Source organism: Schistocerca serialis, chromosome 9 (assembly GCF_023864345.2).
Source record: "Schistocerca serialis cubense isolate TAMUIC-IGC-003099 chromosome 9, iqSchSeri2.2, whole genome shotgun sequence".
In the NCBI taxonomy this organism is placed as follows: domain Eukaryota; kingdom Metazoa; phylum Arthropoda; class Insecta; order Orthoptera; family Acrididae; genus Schistocerca; species Schistocerca serialis.
In genome coordinates this window covers 358,356,041-358,371,801 of record NC_064646.1, presented here as the reverse complement: position 1 = coordinate 358,371,801, position 15,761 = coordinate 358,356,041, and positions in this window count along the sequence as shown.

The following is a 15,761-nucleotide window of genomic DNA, read 5'->3' as shown; positions in this document are numbered from 1 at the left end:
TGTCTATTTCACTTTCTTTACACAGCTTTTACTTAGACATGACTCACTGTCCAATTTACTGACGGTGGTTTTACATATCTCACAACAGCTACATGAGTTGCGTTTTGTTATAACATAATTAGCGACCATGTTATTTGATTATATTTTGTGGCTTGTGTCAAAAGGTATTGACAAGAATCACGTACAAATTAACATTAATTATGTTGATCCTCTACATTAATAGTCATCAGATCAGATCGGACCTGTATTGATAACAGTACATAGTCCCTTCTATACGTATATACTCTTATTACATTCATCATCGTTCATACAGGTAACATTACTTATTGAAAGTATAGGACAAATTTCCATGGTAGGCATTTCATTCTTAAATGAGTTCTGAATACTTTAGTAAGAAACTCTCTTGAGTCAATCTGTAACCAAATGGTACTCTAAATCTTACTCAAGCTGAGCCAAATTCAGTAACTTAGAAAATACCCAGACCACGCGCAACTTATGCTCATCACGTGCATGCGTTCAAAAGTTATCTAACCATTGAACTATTCATTTAAAGACATACATATTTATATAACGTACAAGGAGTAGAAAACAAACAAGGCGTAAGTTTTTCCTAATCGAGCATAAGTAATAAAATCCAGTACAAAAAATGTTGAAACGATGTAGAAATTCTTTAATTGATGCTTAGTATTGGGATAAGGAAAGTTAGGAATTGGTGCCATCTTAGTGGGATCTGGTTTGATACCCTAAGGTGAAATAATATGTCCTAGAAATTAAACCTCCTTTCGAGCAAATTTTGATTTCATTAAATTTACTGTGACTCCTCTTTTGGCAAATTTAGTTACAACATCTTGCAATAGATTAATGTGCTCATTCCACGCCTCTGTTGCTAGTAAGAGATCATCAACGTACACTGTGACTCGATCGAGCATTGTGGCCCCAGCACATTGTCAATTGCCGCAGTAAAAACTCCGGCGCTTATATTTAAGCTGAAGGGAAGGACACAAAATTGATAACTTCGCCCTCCAAATACAGATGCTGTATATTGTCTGTATTGCTTTGACAACACAATTTGCCAGAATGACGATCTCAGATCTCAAGAGCTTAAGTATCTTTTGCCATAAAACTTTTGGATTTGCTAGACTAAATTTTGGGGTTTTGTTCGCACAGACACAATCATTTTGTTAATGTCGCGTGCATCAACAACCAATGTAATACTTTTATCTGCTTTACTTATTGCTATCAAAGGACTACTATAAGGGGAATTGGATGTCTCATTTATACCCCAGCCCACCATCTTTCTTAACTCTTTCATGACCTCTTCCTGTTTTTGTCCAGGGGACCGAGTAAGATGCTCGACAATAGGTCTTATGTGGATATACCTGCATATCATAGACATATCCTTTCACGATACCAGGCTTATCTGTAAATACTGCAGGGTATTTAGATAATAACTCTGTCAATTGTTTAGCTTGAAATTCCTCAACGTTTGTTGCTTCATTTACCTTCTTCTTGATAGTGTCACAGTCTTGGAATTGAGTGCATCATTATCCTGATGGGTATCACAGAATTGCATTTTGTTCATACTCCAGCATGAGCAGTTTCTGAACACCGATGGAAAAAATTGAATTCCTTATTGGCGAATGGGCTGCATCAAATTCATGGTTGAGCTCCGTAGTCATGTGCTCCTGACGATATATAAAGGTGAAGGTCTCACGGGCGAGGTCCATTATCGCCTCCTTCTCCCGCATACAATCTAGTCCTAGTAAGACCGGTACCAAAAGATTCTCTACTGAAAGTAATATGTACGCTATGGCTCCAATTTCCATTTGAATCTCGGCTTGAGTCTGTATCGAGATTGTTTGGGCTTCTGTCCCAGTGCACCAACATCTTTTCAGTTTGAAACGGGCAAAATCAGTAGTTTTATATCCTGCGAGCCCCTTTTATAGAACTGCATATTGATAACTGACATACTCACTCCGGTATGAAGAAGTATAGTGGTGGTCACATCACTCATAATTGCAGTTATTCTTGCTTGAATTATTTCTTTTTTCTCTTTGTCTGAAATGGTGCGCTCTTCATATAATCCTTCACAAACGTCCCTACCACTATGGTATCTAATCATATACATATTTTTCAACCTATTACCTCCATTTCCATCTTCGGTCACCTGTCGAAGGCACACAGGGTCCGATTCTAGTTTGACGGTTTCTGATTATTCAGTTCCTGCTCAGGTGGCATCTCCACTATCCTTGCATTTTGTTGGTAGTTAGTGGAGATGGCTTTACTGCTTGATTCCACTGTTGTGGTATGGATATAGCTTGCACAAAATTTATTGGCTGTAAATGCGAACCGTATGTTGGTGGTGGATTCCAACCACTAGGATCTGGTTGTTGCAAATATCCTTGCCCTGACTGCCTGTTTCTCGGATTCACCCTACGTGAACTATTTTGCCCGTTTTCGTTTCTCCTTTTACGAATAGAATGGTTATTTACTTTTTCGCTATCACCCAGTCGTGATTATTATTCTATACAGGTGGGTTTTGATTGCTGTTGTTTCTTTTGTATTGTACCTTTGATTCTTAGTTCGTTTTATTTTTTTTATAACCTCCGTTATTGAACTGTTTACATTTATTTTTCCTAGGACCGTTATCGCTCTTATTCAATGTGTTCCCATTCTGTGATGATTTTCCGTTATTATTACTATTATTATTATTTTTATTACCATTGGAAATTCCTTCAGTAGATTTTCTTACATCCTCCTGTACTAAATCTAACAAGTCAATTATGTTGGGAAACTCCTTTATATCAGTATCAGGACATTAGATAATTGTTGTCGTATAGTGACTGCTAGTCTTGGTTCCAGAACTCTCAACAAATCTCTAGGTGCTACCTGCTCATCCCAGTGACGGGCCATATTCGTATATTTTTCAAGGTATTTCCTTACCGTACCAGTCTTTGGGCTACACATTTCGGCACTGTACACTGTTTTGCGTAATCTTTATTGGATAGACGCAGATAAAAATTGATCTAAAAATTCCTTTTGAAATTCGCCAGAACTCTTGCATGTCGCAGAGGCATCAGGTGCCCACAGAGAACAAGCATCTCCAGTAATACGAGCGACTACATGCTGTATCTTTTGTTGTTATGTCCATGTTTTTGGTAGTATACTCTTAAAGTTTCGAATGAAAAGTACTGGGTGGATATTCCGTTTATTGTCTTCATTGAATACATGGCATGGCCGGTGCTTGATAAGGCTTTCGTCATGGATCAATGCGTTTAACTGTACTCTACTATTGTTGTTAACCTGCGCTGAACCCTCTGATAGCACGTATAGTCGGTTTCCGAATTCGGCCTAGTTGTGGCCATAACTCCATTCCCTAGGTGTGTCTCAATAGCTCGCAGGCGAATTTGATACACTGTGTGGATCAGATGCTTGTTGTGTCATTACACAACATTGTTGGCCTGTCGATTTCTGGTTTTTTAAACATAACTTTTGAGCCACTTCATTACGAACTTGCGATACTATATTTTTTTGCATATTGCGCTGTATAGAGTCCACAGTAATGGACAAGTTCTGAAACTGCTTATCTAAATTATTAACTTCCTTTTCCATAGTATCAATCCGAACTGGAACATCTTCCTGAGGTTTAATAGTGCTTTTCAAAATATCAATTTCTCTGCTGAACTGTTCAACAAAATCCTTGTCCCGTTCAACCAAGAATTGACTGAATTTATTTACTAGATCTATGTCTCTCTCAACACACGTTTTATTTATTAAGTATAGAAATTTTCCTTCTCGTTGTTGCTCTTTGAGCTCTCGATGTTGTTCCCTCAATAACTCTGCCTCTTTTCGCTTTTGCTCGTTTAGAGCACTAGCTTCCCTACGTTTTTGTTCCAAAACATTAAGTCTTTGGAACAGAAGTTCTATTAAGTTGCACTAGTATACGGGGTTGGAGTTGTGAAAGTAAGAAGGTCCACCTCCAGCTCTGTTACACTACTCTCAGTCATATCGGCAACTTTTGTCTGAGTATTGCCTGTTATTTCACACTGATCCACGACTTCATTTCCGTTTGGTAATTATGTTAAAATTTCGTCATTAATTCCTAACGTATTTCCTAGTAATTGCACTGAAGTGTGCTCTATTTGTTCGCTTTGACTCTCTGATACTTCATCCGTATCTATTTTAACATCAATAAGTTCAGTGGGATTAATCTGTTTCTGTAGCCTAACCATTTCAACAAAATTTCTTTACTCATAATGCCAATGGTAATAAACACTGATAAAAACTTATAACTTATACATACATAATTAATATCAAGTATAGGCAATGTGTGATGTAATATACTTTGTGAAATTGAAAACGCTAACTATTAACAGACGTAAGTAGCTAATACCAAGTCCATATACTCTGTGGTATAATCTCTACTTTATGATATTGACAGTTCTGGCTTAGTTATCATTTAATATCCAAGCCGGCATGTGATGGTAGCTGCTCATAGGGCTGCATCATATACTGCATGAAGTTTTTAAAATTTACACGCAACATGCGTTGATCACAAATTGCATGTGTTATATAATGTACGATAATAAAAAAATGTCCTTACATTAACGCTGATGCTCGCGATGATCCAATGCCAGTTCAAATTTATTTTTACATTCCTGTTTGTGGTCTCTCTTCCAGATAACTGTATTTATCATTTACACTCCAATCACTATACATAAAATAAAATAAGACAACACATAAATATATTACAATGGTATTATATACTTGAAAACATTTAATACATATATTAATTAAATATGATGATGTTACATATTCTTTGTACATAGATACTTTACATCGCACTATGAGTTCGGCCCGTGTGCTGACTTTTAAACCGTGTTGTGAATGCGTAAATTTAGCAGCGTCCGATATAAATATTTAAATATGTCTACAGTTCTGAATTGTCGTTCAGTTATTGCATTACATGAATGTCAACTAAACTGAAACACACAACCGTTTTCATCTGTTGTCTCTAAAGAAGTGTATCTGTTCAAAGTTATTTAGTTAGGATCGTTGACTACTTTCGTACAAACTTAGTTCACTCTTGAATATTACTTCACTTTTATAACACGGAAACACACAACACAGGACTCGGCGAATTTTACTGAAAAGATTTCAGAGCTTTAGCTGAGAACGTTTTATGCTCTGACACCAGCAAAGAATGGTAGAAGTTAAAATAGTGTCTCATAGCATAGATTTTGATATACAATCAAGTTACATATATGCGGATTTTTTTTTTACAATGTCAAATATATATGTCTGAATTATTCGGCAATTTAAACTTGCTGCGTAAGGCTTTCATGAAATGGCGGCTGATAAATGCACATCTGTGTATCACAGAGCCGGCCGGAGTGGCCGAGCGGTTCTAGGCCTCACAGTCTGGAACCGCGCGACCGCTATGGTTGCAGGTTCGAATCCTGCCTCGGGCATGGATGTGTGTGATGTCCTTAGGTTGGTTAGATTTAAGTAGTTCTACGGGACTGATGACCACAGAAGTTAAGTCCGATAGTGCTCAGAGCCATTTGTATCACAGAATCTATCTGTTCCGATTACATGAAAATAACTGACTGAATTCGATTTGAAAAAAAAAAACATTAATCAGCGTTAAATAATTGTTATCATCACTTTCAATGTGAAATAAAAATATAACTCTTGCCAATAAAATCATATAAATATGTAACCGCTACAAACGGCGTTTCAGATCGTCCGCAGCGTAGCAAAGATGGAATGCAGAGGATCAAGATAAGTAATATTCTTACAGAAAATACGATATAAACTTGAATAACATTATTCCCTTTTTTCTCCAATAATTTACAATACGTAGTTTACATGATAGTAATAATACCAGACCTTATCATAGGCGGCAGATTAAAGAGCATCTTGCTAGCATCATAGCTACTCGAACAAGAACAAAGAATACAACATAAAATCAGTGATAATAATAATAGTTGTCATAATTAAAAGACATTGTTTTCGGTCTATTTTCTGTGGCTTGTGAAAATACTGCTACACCGTCGCTGCACTAGCCAAACTGTTTCTCTGACAACATATTTGTCTCTCACGATATCACATATTAAAAAATAAATAAAAAATGCTTTATCGACTATAAAGTAGGGGTGTGGGTGCTATAAAATCTTGTGAACTACTTCCTTCAGGATAACGATATCGCTTGACTAGAGTGGCCAGTATGTTTTCCTGACGTGAACCCTATCGGACATGCCTGGGATAGATTGAAAAGGGCTGTTTATGGACGACGTGGCTCAAAACCACTCTGATGGATCTACGCCGAATCGCCGTTGAGGAATGGGACAATCTGGACCAACAGTGCCTTCATGAACTAGTGGACAGTATGCCACGACGAATACAGGTAAGCACCAATGCAGGAGGACGTGCTACTGGGTATTAGAGGTACCGGTGTGTACAGCAATCTAGATCACCACCTCTGAAGGTCTCACTGTATGGTGGTACAACATACAACGTGTGGTTTTCATGAGCAATAAATAAGGCAGAAAAGATGTTTATGTAGATCTATATTCCAATCTTCTATAAAGGATTCGGAACTCTCGGAACCGAGGTGATGGAGAACTTTTTCTGAAGTGTGTATACACCTAATTACGTTTGTACAGAATCGCATATCAGCATCAAGCAAAAATAGTTTATGAAAGCGTTACGTTGCTGTTAGTTGCCGCACTTCTTAAATTTCGTTGTGCGGTTGCTCCCAATCACTCCATAGCTTGCGCAGCATTGTTGCAACGCAGAAGTTCAAATTAACCTATGTTTTCTGTATCTCAGTTCCATACCACATTATTTGCGTCTTATTCAGCTATTCGGTCTTAATGTGTCTTTCAGGCAGAGACTCTCATCACATGATGAACCACAAAACCACTTTCCTAACCGGACGGTTTAGACCTCTCAGATATGACCGGACTTGAATCCTTAAAAGCTATACGAATAATAATAAAGAGCGCCAATTACAAATTCATTATTTAAATATAAATAACAGAAATAATTAGGTAACAATTTATTCACAGAACCACAACACCATCCACCAGATCACAGCTGCTCAGGATTGGTTTCAGGGCCAAGGCAGAATAAAACTATTGCCGTTCGTTTCATCATCATCGGACGTCAACTCGATTGATAATATGAGGGCGGAGGTATCGAGGCCATTGCCATGTGGAGCTACGAACGCAAGTGACCTGTGGACGAATGTAGAAAACGCGTTGTGCGAGATAAAACGTCACACTATGCCACTGAAGTACTTAGTCGAATCAACATTACGACGATTTCGGCAGATGCTAACCCGTGACAGCGGCTGGGTTGGCTACTACAAATATATTCTTCAGCAAAACCCATGCAGTCGATTTTCTCCTAAAAATCCAACCATTGCTTTTTCCAGGTCTTCGTAATAAAAATCCACCACCTTGCATTATGTTTTTCACAGTTCATGCATTGCCAGGAAACTGAGAATTCTCTCCCATATGACGGTAACTGATAAGAATTGCTTCATATGTTGTCGAACAGACATTAGTTGTCTGAGCCATTGCACATAATCTGTGTGTGTCTTTTTGTGTCTGTGTGTCTTGTATTTACAAGGAAATGACAACAAAAATTGTGTTAAGTATCAGTGTGCCTTATTTTATTGCGAAAGAAAGTTTAGAATTTATTTTTACTCAATATGTTCATGGGTCTAAATGTAGTGCGCCGATGTCATGACGTCACTACTTGCACGTTCTTCGAGTAGCCAAACTAAAACCCTATTCGCATGTCAGATTGAAAATGGAACCTTTATCATGTCATTCTTCTTCTACAGTAGCTCTACAGCCCTTGGTGAGCCTTGGCTTCTTCAACAATCTTCCTCCACACTTCTCGGTTATTTGCTGCTCTTTTCCACCCCCGGAATCCCATATTGGTGATATCCATTATTACCTCATCGATCCATCTTCTTCTAGGTCTCCCTTTTCGCCTAACTGAATGGATCATACCTTTCATCATTTTCTTTGGAATTCTATCCTCTGCCATTCTCTGCAAGTGTCCTAGCCATCGTATTCGCCGTGATTTCACAAATTTTACTATGTCCCTGCCTTGTATTAACTCTTGTAATTCGGCATTGTAGCGTATTCTCCAGCCTTCTTCCTCCCTTATTGGCCCATAGATTTTGCGTAGTATTTTCCGCTCAATGCTTCTTAGAGCATTTTTATCGTGTTCTGTCAACGTCCATACCTCTGAGCCGTACGTGATAACTGGGCGGACTAGGGAATTATATATTAGCAGTTTAGTTTTTCTTGCAACAAGGCTATTTTTGAAAAGCTGCATATTTGCAAAGTAAGCTCTGTTTCCTGCTTGTATTCTTTCCCTTATAGCCTTTCCAATACTGTTATAATTTGTTATTAGGGCTCTCAAGTAGTTAAAAGAGGACACTCCACTGAAGCATTTCCCATTGATGTTTAGGTTTTTAGGGTTGGTTCAAATGGCTCTGAGCACTATGGGACTCAACTGCTGAGGTCATTAGTCCCCTAGAACTTAGAACTAGTTAAACCTAACTAACCTAAGGACATCACAAACATCCATGCCCAAGGCAGGATTCGAACCTGCGACCATAGCGGTCTCGCGGTTCCAGACTGCAGCGCCTTTAACCGCACGGCCACTTCGGCCGGCTGGTTTTTAGGGGTTCTTCTGGCCTCAGATTGTGACATTACCATATATTTTGTTTTGTTTTCATTTACTATGAGGCCAATTTTTAAGGCTTCTGTTTCCATTGCCCGATATGTTTCTAGGAGTGTATTGGTATTTCTTCCTACTATAGCAATGTCATCAGCGTATGCACATATCTGGCTAGTTTTCATAAATATGGTGCCTCTTTTGTTGATTTTATTTATCATGTCATTAGTCGTCAGAAAATTAACCACAGACAGTTTACACTCTCCTTTCACCCCAAGAAAGAGCGAATCTTCTCGTAGTAAGAGGAGGTGATATTAACATTTACGCAATACAGAAAAGCCACTAAGCAGCTGTTCTGTACTTGATAGTAGTAAACAAAGAAATACATTTTCTGAGAGGCTTATATTTCCATATTTCCTATCATGACAGCACTTGTTTTAACATGAAGTGACAATATACACATTTTAGCATTACGAAGCTTATAATAGTCCCGATCAGAAGAGTCACAAAAATCAACAGTATCTTTCCTTTCGTACAATAGTACCGCTTCAGATTCATATACGGACCTGCGGACACCATATGTTGTGTTACTAATTACGGTATGGGAAGATGCAGGCAAATAGAGTAGCCCCCTAGAGAAGTGAAGATTTTTGAGTACGTTTCCATTCAGCGCTGACTGAGAGCTGCCACAACCCTTTGCAGAACTGACAGGAATCGAACACCATTATCAGTATGTTCCAGACACAGAGTAAGTGGTCAGCAGATGGAAGTAAAGTCAAATTAACGCCGCTTTCCGAGTCATATGTTCACATGTTCAAATGTGTGCGAAATCTTATGGGACTTAACTGCTAAGGTCATCTATCCATAAGCTTACACACCGCTTAACCTAAATTATCCTAAGGAGAAACACACACGCCCATGCCCGAGGGAGGACTCGAACCTCCACCGGGACCAGCCGCACAGTCCATGACTGCAGCGCCCAAGATCGCTCGGCTAATCCCGCGCGGCTCCGAGTCATATCCATCCCATAATGGAGTATTACTTACGGCAGTCACATGTTCCAGCAATTATACTTTAATGACTCCGATACGAATATTCTGATGGCGGAAAGGACCATTTAGTGTGTGACCCTTTCATCCCTGAATTCAGGTCGAATTCTAAGAGCTCTAACGGTACTGAAAATGTTAATTCACATTCAACAGGTGGTTTCCGCTTTCCTTGCTAAAGTATCAGTAGCAATTATATTGTAACCATCAGAAACAGATAAAAGTAACACTTGTATGATTAGAATATTACGGGCGCTCATGGAGAGTGGCGATGGTAAGTGACCACCTTTTCTGAACGACGTTAATGGTTGTGCACTTAATCTAACGGTGCCTATCTAAGTAAAAATGACATGGTGGAGTTGTCGCATCTTACATTAAAATCTCTGACAGAGTTATAACTATCACCTACTTTTGATAATTTATTCGACAGGTAGTACTCGTAATTAAATATGGCCTGCAGTATGATGCAGTGGTAGTATGGCGTCATGATTCAGCAGCCTATGGATAGCCTATGTAAACTCCAGCAGTGTCTCCCCATCTCTGCCGCCACAACAGAGCTCGACAATTCCTACATGTCTATCGTGGTAGCTGAGAGGCGTTGTATGATATTAAAACATTAGAGACTAAATTAATAACATTCTGCGAAAACGATGCGTAGTATCTGAGCACCACGCTTAGCTTGCTAAACCTGCATTTATCTCAGGTTCTCTCTGTCTTAAGCATACAGCAAGTTGAAAATCTCTTCAACACAGGCACTTATCGCTTTTATTGATAAAGCATTAGAAGCCGATACATTTTAATGGTAACGAATAGATGATATATTTATGGGTTGAGTAATATTTTTACACAAGGATGACATATTGCAGACATTACTGTCAGCGTTTCGTGTTCGTTGCTCCGCTTCCTGTCAGCAACTGCTTGTCCTTTCACTTTAGCAGATGCTGGAATCGAAGTTGCACTGCTTACTTTCATCATGTTACCCAAGGCGTACGAGCTCAGCAGCGATCCCCTACTTCAGCACGTAGCTGTCTACAGTCTCGTAGAATTTCAATTTAGTCAGTTACGCTATTCCACTTTTCCTTAAACCAAATTTGTAGCATGTTCCCGAATTTTTGGTGATGAGCTTTCCAGCTGTATATGTCATAGAATTCTCCCTATACAAAGTGTGCCATCATTCCCTTTATTGTTGATGACATAATTAACACAATTTCCCGATAACCATAATACGGCTTTATTTTTCTGTTCTGGAAAGTAAACTTTTTCTGGGAAGAGCTAATTTCTCTCCCGTCACTTTGTTTAAGGAATGCGACCTGTTTCTTCACTGCATTCCATATAACCTGATACACTTTACAAAGGATACGATGAGCTAAAGAATCGACTGCGTTGCAATCTGGACAGGTGTTTAACACGTAAACCTGCTGAGAATAGCTTGTAATTTGTGCCAACTATATTATTAATAACGTGGTACCAAGCCACTTTAATATCTCCAGAAAGTATTTTATTGTTGATGCTCCTCCATATCAGTTTCCAATTTTTTCTAGGATACTTAAATCCCATTTTAGTGCGGTCGTTTTTGTGCTAAGTGCTTTCGTCATATTATTTGCTATCTCTTATATTTTTCTCCTCTACAGTATATTCAAAATAACTTATGTTGACAGATGGTGCCGTGCTTTCAGATTTCAGAATCTTTAAGAGTTTAGCTTTGATACGGCTCTGGTAGGCATCGGTTGAATAGTCCTTATAATAAATAAGGCTATATTTTTGCGATAACTGTCAGTAAGACCAAGTACTTCATTTTCAGACATAAAGTAGCGATGGTCATAGCCATCCTGAAGATGTGCTTCAGACAGATGTATCAACAAATTTGACTCGTGAAGTTTTTTGCTATTGCCTTGGGAATCGGAAGAACTTGACCTAAGTACCCTGTTTTGGACAGAATAACACAATTGAGCACTGTAATCTTTCTCCGTAATGTTACGATTCCTAGTCTGATTTAACATTAATGCCCCTCGAATGTGGTTCGCTATTTTCCCCAAATTAAAAGTTGCCGTTTGAAGTGGATGAAGTGGACTTCGGTAGAAAGTCACTTATAATGCCGTGTGATGGTCAACCAAAATCTCCCATTCCATGTTGCTAAAACCGTTAGGCTTAGGAATTAACTCTTCATGTCATTTATTTTGTCACCTGTCGCGCTACAATAAAAGGGTACAGTTTCCCTGAGATATTTAATATCATCCTCACTTCGAATGACATGTCTCAACTTCATCGGCGTACGTGTTCGTGACTCTACTCGTCCCTGATATTTGAATGCCCTCTAGCTCGTTATCAAGGATTCACAACAGCAACCGTAATACAACTATACAAAATAACATAGATAATGTGCTTCCCCGTCGAACGCCATTTTTAATTCCGATTGGTTTTGTATGGTGCCCCTTTATTTAAGTTTCCGTTTTGATAGCTCTTAGAATATTGTTTAAAATGTACACGTAATTATCACTAAAAGCCATATGTGTGATAAAAGTAAATAAATATTGGTGAACGATCCTGTCGAAAGCTGTAGAAAAATCTATAAAAAGGAGGTATGATTTTGCAAGGTTCGTGGATAATACGAGTATTGCTATAGTATCTCGATGCTTACCCACTGTCTTCAAAATACTTCGCCCAGGAAGACATGTCTGATGACATCCGATTATCTTCTGCGAGACTATTCTTTCTTTCATCGCCCGCGCAGCGATTTTATAATAGGCATTCATAAGACATATGGGTCTCATTTTGGAAAAGACTTTGGTTTCGCTAACTCTGCCTTTAATAAGAAACACAGTTACACCTTTTTTGAAATCTGGTGGAACAGTTTCTGCTTTCAGGACATCGTTCAGTACTCCCACAGAGGCGTTACCTATAATGTGCAAAAAGTTGCGTAAAACTCTATGGGCAAACCGTCGGGACCTGGTGACCTCTTGACGGGGGCACTTTTAATGATGTCAAAAACTTCATCGCACGTCATTTCTGTTGTTAAGCTCATATTTTATTCATCGGTTATTATATTGAGTAGACCACTTTTCATCAGCAGTTTCCTTACAAAGGCTCAAACTGACCTTCACCATATAAAACATGGTAAAGTCTATGTACCTCAGTTAAAATATCCTTGCGTTCCTACAGAACTCATTTGTCTTCTGTTCGCAGACTCTCGATAAAATTCCTTCTTCTGTTGTTTTCGTGTTGTATCAAATGGAAGAGTTCTGTGTTTTCTTCCTGCACAACTGACTTAATATGCGACTTAATCTTCAGGCCCTCCCACTATCTTCGTTTAAGACATATCAGTATAGCTTTAACCTTCCGTTCCGGCCGTTGCGGCCGAGCGGTTCCAGGCGCTTCAGTCCAGAACTGCGCTACTGCTACGGTCGCAGGTTCGAATCCTATCTCGGGCATGGATGTGTGTGATGTCCCTAGGTTAGTTATGTTTAAGTAGTTCTAAGTATAGGGGACTGATGACCTCAGGTGTTAAGTCCCATAGTGCTTAGAACCATTATTTAACCTCCCGTATATTTATCAAAACATCTTGTGGCACTGGATGTTCGTAAAGCTCCCGCAGACATGTGTACTAAAATTCCAGTTTTTCTTTCAACTACCTTACTTTTTCTCTTCCATAACCTATCAAGGTAGATCGTAGCTCCCTTTTTGCCCATAATGTCCACCAGACTACAGTATCCTTAAATTTGTGACGTAATCACAGAGAAGCCTGCCAAGTACCGGATATTCGCTTACTTATATCATTGTGATGGAGCTAATGTTTAGTTTCCATTTGGGACGATATTGGAAATTCTTTTGTTTATCTAATCTGATGCTACACTTCACTGCCAAGTGATTGGAAAAGACTGCAGGTATCGTTTCGATTGCACGAAGTTTGTAAGCTAAGTTGCCGTTAACATATATTCTATCGATCCTGGTTTTGCTGCTGTGCACTGAAATAAGTATAATTCACTGTCACAGGGTACATTAATTCCCACGCATTTTTTCAAGTCATGCTTTTAATTAGTCTCTCAAGTTCCTTGCAAGGGTAGAAATTTGGCTTTTAACAGAGTTACAGTTCAAGTTGCGGTCAATTAAAACTTCCGGGAGGTTTTTCTTAAGTAAAAACATTAAATAATTTTTTTTAAAGTGGCCCTCTGTTCTCTAAGATTATTCCCTGAGGGAACATTAACAGATATTACTGTAATACTACAAATCCGGAAACTAAGCATTTCCCGATTCTGAACAACTAATGTCTTTCGTGTTTGTCACATTATTCACGGGGATTGCAGTACCACACGGGAAATATTTAAAAACACTTTGAATCCAGGATCAGGTTTTAATGTTAATTTCCTGAGGTAGAGCAATGTCCATTTCAGATTGATATAAAAAATCTTTTAAAGCAGCCACCTTCGTGACCTTCTGCATTTTGTAGACGTTTGCTGAAGTAACAGCATACGTGTGTTCCAGTGACATTTAAACAGTTGGGGGAGTGAAACAAGTGAAGGCAGTTTAGTTTCCAATTTCATTTCACTAAGATACTTGGTGCTTTGCCGTCTGCATGTTTAGTTACCACTTCCGCAATTTCTTCCATTGCCTGGTCGGTCTGAGATTATGCTTCTTCCGCCCAGTCGTGTTTATATTCCAATCTGTCATGTCCATGTCGAGTACCAGTTTCTCTCCCACCATCCCTGACCCGTCATCATCACCCGTCAGTGCCCTGTCCCACTGTAAGGTCATGTGTCTTTTTCGCTTTCGAGTATCTGCCTAAGTCAGTCTCTTATTGCTGGAACCAGACTCTCTGCAGCCTGGTGTGCGCGAATCGTTTCTTATTTCTGGGAGATTTCTTGGGAGATGGAGAAGGCCACGCCGTCGGCGATGTCGAAGACGAGATCGTCGGTGACTGTTCCCTATCCTTACTGCGTGACGTACATCATTATCTGGCGTCACTTCTCCCCGCGCAGAGAGTTCCGCACTCGGTATGTTTGCCGTATTGACTACCTCATTATCTTTAGAGTCCTCGTCGTTTCTCACACTCCTCCGTTCCCTTTCCTTTGTTTCGTCACATATCGTGCGGGGATCGAATAATTACTCCTTCATTTTGTGCCACCAGTAAGATTGGTTCGACTGCATTTCCGAAGATGCTCTCCTCACGGTATATCTTGTTTGAGGGATTCTTTTCTTGCGAGGATTGCTCAATCTAATGTTCACCAGACAGCGGTGTAGTAGAGTCCATATCGATAATGGACGAGGCGCTGCTCACATTAAAGTTAATGGGAGTGTCAGCTTCTTCTGGACAGAAGTTAATTCTACATTCGTATTCGACTCCCTTTGCGTCCGGCATTCTGCCGCCTGACTGCACGGTTACTGTTCACGAATATCGCAAACGGCCATGAAATCAGCGTATAGCCGGCTTGTTCTCTAGGCTTAACGCCTCTGGACTTTTTTTCTTGTGGGGATTCGTAAAAGACATTACTACGAGGGCTACTCGGAAAGTAAGGTCCGATCGACCGCGAACTGGAGGTTACAGTGAAAATGAAAAATGTTTTCTTTGCAATAGTTAGCTACACCTTACAGCTACATACCTACACAGTCGCCGATCCGACTTACACATTTGCCATAGGTTTGTACCAACTTTCAAATACCTTCGTCACAGAAGGCAGCCGCCTGTGCCTTCTGCCAATTCTCTACACTGGTGTACAATTCATTGCCTGTGCCAAAACGTTGTCTTCATTGGTGGCGGTGCATGTGAGTATAGATAAAACCCAGAGGAAGCCGTTTACGGCCTGTATTGTGCATGATCAAACACTTCCCATCGAGAAAACTGCAGGAGCATCTTCGCTGCCACTGCAGAATGCAGCTGAGAATTATCTTGAAGAAGGAAACACATGACAGTTGTGGTATGTGGGCTACATAGCGTCAGACAAAATTTCTCACCAGACCGTCGTAAATGGCGGGAGAGACAATTTTCTGGTCATCTTTACACTCTTACTATGCGCTCAG